Source organism: Taudactylus pleione, unplaced genomic scaffold (assembly GCF_031769625.1).
Source record: "Taudactylus pleione unplaced genomic scaffold, aTauple2 ptg000103l, whole genome shotgun sequence".
NCBI lineage: Eukaryota > Metazoa > Chordata > Amphibia > Anura > Myobatrachidae > Taudactylus > Taudactylus pleione.
This window is the reverse complement of record NW_028284505.1, coordinates 4,707,807-4,715,000: the sequence shown is the minus strand read 5'-3', so window position 1 is coordinate 4,715,000 and position 7,194 is coordinate 4,707,807. Positions and strand designations below refer to the sequence as shown.

General features: G+C 57.6%; 1 pseudogene; it reads left to right on the top strand.

The window, feature by feature from the left end:
* Positions 1–3,705: 3,705 nt before the first annotated feature.
* On the top strand, positions 3,706–4,765 carry LOC148525600 (18S ribosomal RNA; annotated as a pseudogene).
* Positions 4,766–7,194: the final 2,429 nt, after the last annotated feature.

The window sequence follows — 7,194 nt, the reverse complement described above, 5'->3', positions numbered from 1 at the left end:
ACTTCCCGGGGTGCTGCTGCAGGGGCGCCGCGAGGCGGGTCTGCACCCTGCTCTCTCTATGTTTTTATTTCATGGGAGGCTATTTTTTTTCATATTCTTTCAGATTTCCCGGGGTGCTGCCGCAGAGGCGTCGCGGGACGGGTCGGGTCCGCACCTCACTCTCCCTATGTTTGTATTTCATGGGTGGCTACAGAATTACTTTTTTTTTAAACTTTCCAGGGCGGCCACCGGGGGGGGGGGGGGGCGCCGCGGGACTTCACCTCACTCCCTCTATGTTTTTATTTCACGGGTGGCTATACAATTTTATTTACATTTTTTATTTTACCAGGCGGCCACCGGGGGGCGCCGCGAGGCGGGGCAGGTCTGCACCTCACTCCTCCTGTGTTTTTTTTAGTCTCATGGGTGGCTACATAATTTTTTTTTTTTTAAATTCCAGTGGCGGCCACCAGGGGGCGCCGGGAGGCGGGGCGGGTCTGCACCTCGCTCACCCTATGCTTTTATTTCATGGGTGGCTATAGAATTTTTTTTTTTTTTTTAATTCCCGGGGCGGCCACCGGGGGGCACCGCGACTCTGCCCCTCACTCACCCTATGCTTTTATTTCATTTGGTGGCTATGTCATTTTTTTTTTTTTTTAAACATTTCCCGGGCGGCCACCGGGGGGCGCCGCGAGGCGGGGCGGGTCTGCACCTCACTCCCCCTATGTTTTTATTTCATGGGTGGCATATAATTTGTAATTTTTTATTTATTTTTTTTAAATTCCCGGGCGGCCACCGGGGGGCGCCGCGCGGCGGGTCTGCACCTCACTCTCGCTATGTTTTTACTTCACGGGTGGCTATTCAAATTTGTTTATTTTTTTTTTCATTTTCCCGGGGGGCCACCGGGGGGCGCCGCGGGGCGGGTCTGCACCTCACTCCCCCTATGTTTTTATTTCATGGGCGGCTATTTCTTAAAAAAAAATAAAAATAAAAAAAATTCCCGGGGTGCTGCTGCAGTGGCGCGGGGCGTCCACCGGGGGGCGTCCACGATTCGGGCGGGCCTGCACCTTGCACTCTCTCCCTATGTTTTCATTTCATGGGTGGCTACTTTAAAAATTTTCATTTTGTTATTTATTTTTTAATTCCCGGGGCGTCCATCGGGGGGCGCCGCGTGGGGGGGGGCGGGCCTGCACCTTGCACTCTCTCCCTATGTTTTCATTTCATGGGTGGCTACTTTAAAAATTTTCATTTTGTTATTCATTTTTTCGATTCCCCGGGGCGTCCACCGGGGGGCGCCGCGCGGCGGGGCGGGCCTGCACCGTGCACTCTCCCTGTGTTTTAATTTCATGGGTGGCTGTTTTTAATTTTTTTCAAAATAATAATAATAATAATAATAGTAATAATTTCACGGGGCGCTGCTGGTGCAGCGTCGCGGGGCGTCCACCGGGGGGCGCCGCGGGTCGGGGCGGGTCTGCACCTTACTCCCCCCAATGTTTTAATGTCACGGGTGGCTCTATTTTTTTTAATTTCAATTTTTTGCCCTCCCGGGGTGCTGCTGCAGCGCCACCGGGTGGCCACCGGGGGGCGCCGCCGTGCCGGCGGGCACCGGCCTTCGCCCCTGCCCCCTCCCCGGCCCCCCAGGGGCCCGTCAGGCCAAGGGGCGGCGGTCCACGGGAGGCCGACTCCCCTCTGCGGAGGCCCCGATGAGGTCGGACCGGGGTGCCCTCGTCCGCCCTGCGCTTCCGAGGCTTCGGGGAAGAGAGGGAGAAGTCGCCGCTGAAGGTGGCGCGCAGCACCGGTGGCGTGACCCGTGAGGGAAACCCTCCGGCGGATTGTTAGGAGAGGGAGAGAGAAAGCGAGGCGACTGGCCGGGGGGCCTTCTCCCACCCGAGGAGGCCCAGGCCGGGCTCCAGGAGAGCACGGGAGATTCTGCGAGCGAGGCGTCCCAGCCAGGGCTCCAGGAGAGCACGGGAGATTCTGCGAGCGAGGCGTCCCAGCCAGGGCTCCAGGAGAGCACGGGAGATTCTGCGAGCGAGGCAGCCCGGCCAGGGCTCCAGGAGAGCACGGGAGATTCTGCGAGCGAGGCGTTCCGTGCCAGGGCTCCAGGGGCGACCGGGGAGAGAGCCCCCTCCGCCAGCGCGGGAGCCCCCGGAGGTCTCCCGGCAGGGCCGAAGGGGTACGGCCCTTCCCCTTCATCCGTTCCCTGCGGCGCAGCGCCACCCGGCGGCAGACAGGGGAACTGCAACCTCTGGAAGTCCCGATGAGGTCGGGAAAAAGGGCCTCGTGCCGGGACCCGGTTCCAGGAGGTCGGGTAAATTCCGCCGGCGCCCCGCAAAAGGTGGCGCGCAGCAGCGACGCCGTGACGTCCGAGGGAATTCCTCGGGCGGATTCATAGGTGGCGAAGAGGCGAGAGAGAGAGAGAGCCAGGAAGAGATCCGTGGGGGGCGCAGCGCGAGAAGGCTCGAGGCGCCCCCCGAGCCACCCTTCCGATCGATGAGGCACCCCGCGTCCCGGCGGGGAGGGACGATCGCTCGGCCGGAACCCAGGGGTCCCGGCCGGATTCACGGGCGAACCCGACCCTCCCTCGGCCCACGGCGCGCCCGGCACCCCTCCGCCGCGAGGGCGTCCGGTCCACCAGGCGTCCGCCTCGCGCTCCGACCCCCTTTCACCGGGGGGGACCGGGAGGGCAGGCGGGCCCCGTCCGACTCCAGGCGGTCGCGGTCTGCTCCGTCCGTCAGCCCCAACTCAGGCGTCCGACACCGCCAGGGGCTTCCGGGGAGGCCGTCCTCGCTCCCGGGCGAGGCGCTCACCCCCGGGCCCCGGCGGAGCACACGATTTCCCCGGAACCGCTCGAGCGTCGACCCGCGAAACAGTCCCTTTCCCAGAGAAGGGCCCGGCGCGCCGCCCGTCGCCCCGACGGCGCGGCGCCCGCACGCAGAGGGCCGCGGCCCGGCCCGCGGAGAGAAGGGCGGAGAGAGACGGGGCCGCCCCCCCCGCGAGAGCGACAGAGAGAGAGAGCCGGGGCGAGTCCCCGCGGCCGGAGGGCGCGAGAGAGAGAGAGATCGACCGAGCCGCGGAGACGAAGAGCGAGGGCGGCCGAGACGGAAACACGGCAGGAGGAGAGGGGAGTCCTTTTCGGAGGGAGCCGGCCGGAAGCTGCGCGCCGAGCGGGCCCGGGCCAGTCCCGGGCCCGGGTCGGGCGGGCGACCGCGCTCCGCGCTTCTACACCCTTTCACCCCCCCGGGACAAGTTGAAACCGGTCAGGCGTAGAACGGGATGCGGTGGGTTGGGGGAGCGGGGTCCCCTGGGGGCCGACGGCCCGGCCTCGCCCTGGCGGCGGGGATCGGCGTCGGGAGGCCTGAGGCGACTTTTCGACCGCTGCCTATCCAACCACACACCCCCCGGGACGGCTTGCAGCTCCGGTTTCCCAGCGAACGGGTTGTCGGGTGAGGCGAAGAAGAGGCGGGCGCCGTCCATCCTCCCAAGCCCCGGAACCGCCACGGGTCAGCGGGCCCCGGCCGCCACTCTAACTCCGAGCTCCCCCGTCCCGCCTCTCCCTCGGCCGCGCCGCCCGGCGCCCCGGCCGCCTCCCGACGCTCGCGGGACGGCCCCGTCCGATGCGCCTCCCCACCTCCCCGGCGCACGGGCCGCGCGCCCCCCGCCGCTTTCCGAACCCGCCGGTCCCCCCCGACCCCCGGGGGGCGGACCGGCGCGCGGACCGAGAGCTACCTGGTTGATCCTGCCAGTAGCATATGCTTGTCTCAAAGATTAAGCCATGCACGTGTAAGTACACACGGCCGGTACAGTGAAACTGCGAATGGCTCATTAAATCAGTTATGGTTCCTTTGATCGCTCGACCCCGTTACTTGGATAACTGTGGTAATTCTAGAGCTAATACATGCCGACGAGCGCTGACCCCCAGGGATGCGTGCATTTATCAGTCCAAGACCAATCCGGGGGTTCCCGGCGGGTCGGCCCCGGCCTCCCGCCGCCCCCGGCCTCTCTGGCGACTCTAGATAACCTCGGGCCGATCGCACGTCCCCGTGACGGCGACGACGCATTCGGATGTCTGCCCTATCAACTTTCGATGGTACTTTCTGCGCCTACCATGGTGACCACGGGTAACGGGGAATCAGGGTTCGATTCCGGAGAGGGAGCCTGAGAAACGGCTACCACATCCAAGGAAGGCAGCAGGCGTGCAAATTACCCACTCCCGACTCGGGGAGGTAGTGACGAAAAATAACAATACAGGACTCTTTCGAGGCCCTGTAATTGGAATGAGTACACTTTAAATCCTTTAACGAGGACCCATTGTAGGGCAAGTCTGGTGCCAGCAGCCGCGGTAATTCCAGCTCCAATAGCGTATATTAAAGTTGCTGCAGTTAAAAAGCTCGTAGTTGGATCTCGGGATCGAGCTGGCGGTCCGCCGCGAGGCGAGCTACCGCCTGTCCCAGCCCCTGCCTCTCGGCGCCTCCCCGATGCTCTTGACTGAGTGTCCCGGGGGCCCGAAGCGTTTACTTTGAAAAAATTAGAGTGTTCAAAGCAGGCCCGGTCGCCTGGATACTTCAGCTAGGAATAATGGAATAGGACTCCGGTCTCCTATTTTGTTGGTTTTCGGAACTGGGGCCATGATTGAGAGGGACGGCCGGGGGCATCCGTATTGTGCCGCTAGAGGTGAAATTCTTGGACCGGCGCAAGACGAACATGGCCTTAGCCGTTCCTTGCCACTCCGTGTCGTAAATGGCATATTGGCAAGTTTACGTTTCTCTTAAGCTGATTTAAATGTCTTTTTCAAGGTCATTTTCCTGAACTTTGCCATTTGGGATTGTATGTGCCCTCTACTATGACATTGGGCATCGGCCTTGGCAGACGACGTTGATGGCATGTTATCGTCTATGTCATGACTAGTGGCAGCAGCTTCAGCACTAGGAGGAAGTGGTTCTTGATCTTTCTCTATTTTATTTTTATCGGAGAAAGTTTGGTCCTCCATTTATGTTATATCGATTTGATATATACGTGCGGCTAAACACAGAAAATAATTTTTTTTTGGTTTGGACTGGAGTGTACTTTGGGGGTTACAGCACCCTTTAACGGTCAAGCCAGCCGGCCCTTTACTTATGACACAGGCGCACTCTTGGCACTACTTTGTTGATGCACGTGCGGCTACTGCGCACACAATTCACAAACACAGAAAATAATATTTTTTTTGGTTTGGACTGGAGTGTACTTTGGGGGTTACAGCACCCTTTAACGGTCAAGCCAGCCGGCCCTTTACTTATGACACAGGCGCACGCTTGGCACTACTTTGTTGATGCACGTGCGGCTACTGCGCACACAATTCACAAACACAGAAAATAATTTTTTTTTTGGTTTGGACTGGAGTGTACTTTCGGGGGTTACAGCACCCTTAACGGTCAAGCCAGCCGGCCCTTTACTTATGACACAGGCGCACGCTTGGCACTACTTTGTTGATGCACGTGCGGCTACTGCGCACACAATTCACAAACACAGAAAATAATTTTTTTTTTGGTTTGGACTGGAGTGTACTCTCGGGGGTTAACGCACCCTTAACGGTCAAGCCAGCCGGCCCTTTACTTATGACACAGGCGCATGCTTGGCACTACTTTGTTGATGCACGTGCGGCTACTGCGCACACAATTCACAAACACAGAAAATAATTTTTTTTTGGTTTGGACTGGAGTGTACTTTCGGGGGTTACAGCACCCTTTAACGGTCAAGCCAGCCGGCCCTTTACTTATGACACAGGCGCACGCTTGGCACTACTTTGTTGATGCACGTGCGGCTACTGCGCACACAATTCACAAACACAGAAAATAATTTTTTTTTTGGTTTGGACTGGAGTGTACTTTGGGAGTTACAGCACCCTTTAACGGTCAAGCCAGCCGGCCCTTTACTTATGACACAGGCGCACGCTTGGCACTACTTTGTTGATGCACGTGCGGCTACTGCGCACACAATTCACAAACACAGAAAATAATTTTTTTTTGGTTTGGACTGGAGTGTACTTTCGGGGGTTACAGCACCCTTTAACGGTCAAGCCAGCCGGCCCTTTACTTATGACACAGGCGCACGCTTGGCACTACTTTGTTGATGCACGTGCGGCTACTGCGCACACAATTCACAAACACAGAAAATAATTTTTTTTTTGGTTTGGACTGGAGTGTACTTTGGGGGTTACAGCACCCTTTAACGGTCAAGCCAGCCGGTCCTTTACTTATGACACAGGCGCACGCTTGGCACTACTTTGTTGATGCACGTGCGGCTACTGCGCACACAATTCACAAACACAGAAAATAATTTTTTTTTTGGTTTGGACTGGAGTGTACTTTCGGGGGTTACAGCACCCTTAACGGTCAAGCCAGCCGGCCCTTTACTTATGACACAGGTGCACGCTTGGCACTACTTTGTTGATGCACGTGCGGCTACTGCGCACACAATTCACAAACACAGAAAATAATTTTTTTTTTGGTTTGGACTGGAGTGTACTTTCGGGGGTTACAGCACCCTTAACGGTCAAGCCAGCCGGCCCTTTACTTATGACACAGGTGCACGCTTGGCACTACTTTGTTGATGCACGTGCGGCTACTGCGCACACAATTCACAAACACAGAAAATAATTTTTTTTTTGGTTTGGACTGGAGTGTACTTTCGGGGGTTACAGCACCCTTAACGGTCAAGCCAGCCGGCCCTTTACTTATGACACAGGCGCACGTTTGGCACTACTTTGTTGATGCACGTGCGGCTACTGCGCACACAATTCACAAACACAGAAAATATTTTTTTTTTTGGTTTGGACTGGAGTGTACTTTCGGGGGTTACAGCACCCTTTAACGGTCAAGCCACCCGGCCCTTTACTTATGACACAGGCGCACGCTTGGCACTACTTTGTTGATGCACGTGCGGCTACTGCGCACACAATTCACAAACACAGAAAATAATTTTTTTTTTGGTTTGGACTGGAGTGTACTTTCGGGGGTTACAGCACCCTTAACGGTCAAGCCAGCCGGCCCTTTACTTATGACACAGGCGCACGCTTGGCACTACTTTGTTGATGCACGTGCGGCTACTGCGCACACAATTCACAAACACAGAAAATAATTTTTTTTTTGGTTTGGACTGGAGTGTACTTTCGGGGGTTACAGCACCCTTAACGGTCAAGCCAGCCGGCCCTTTACTTATGACACAGGCGCACGCTTG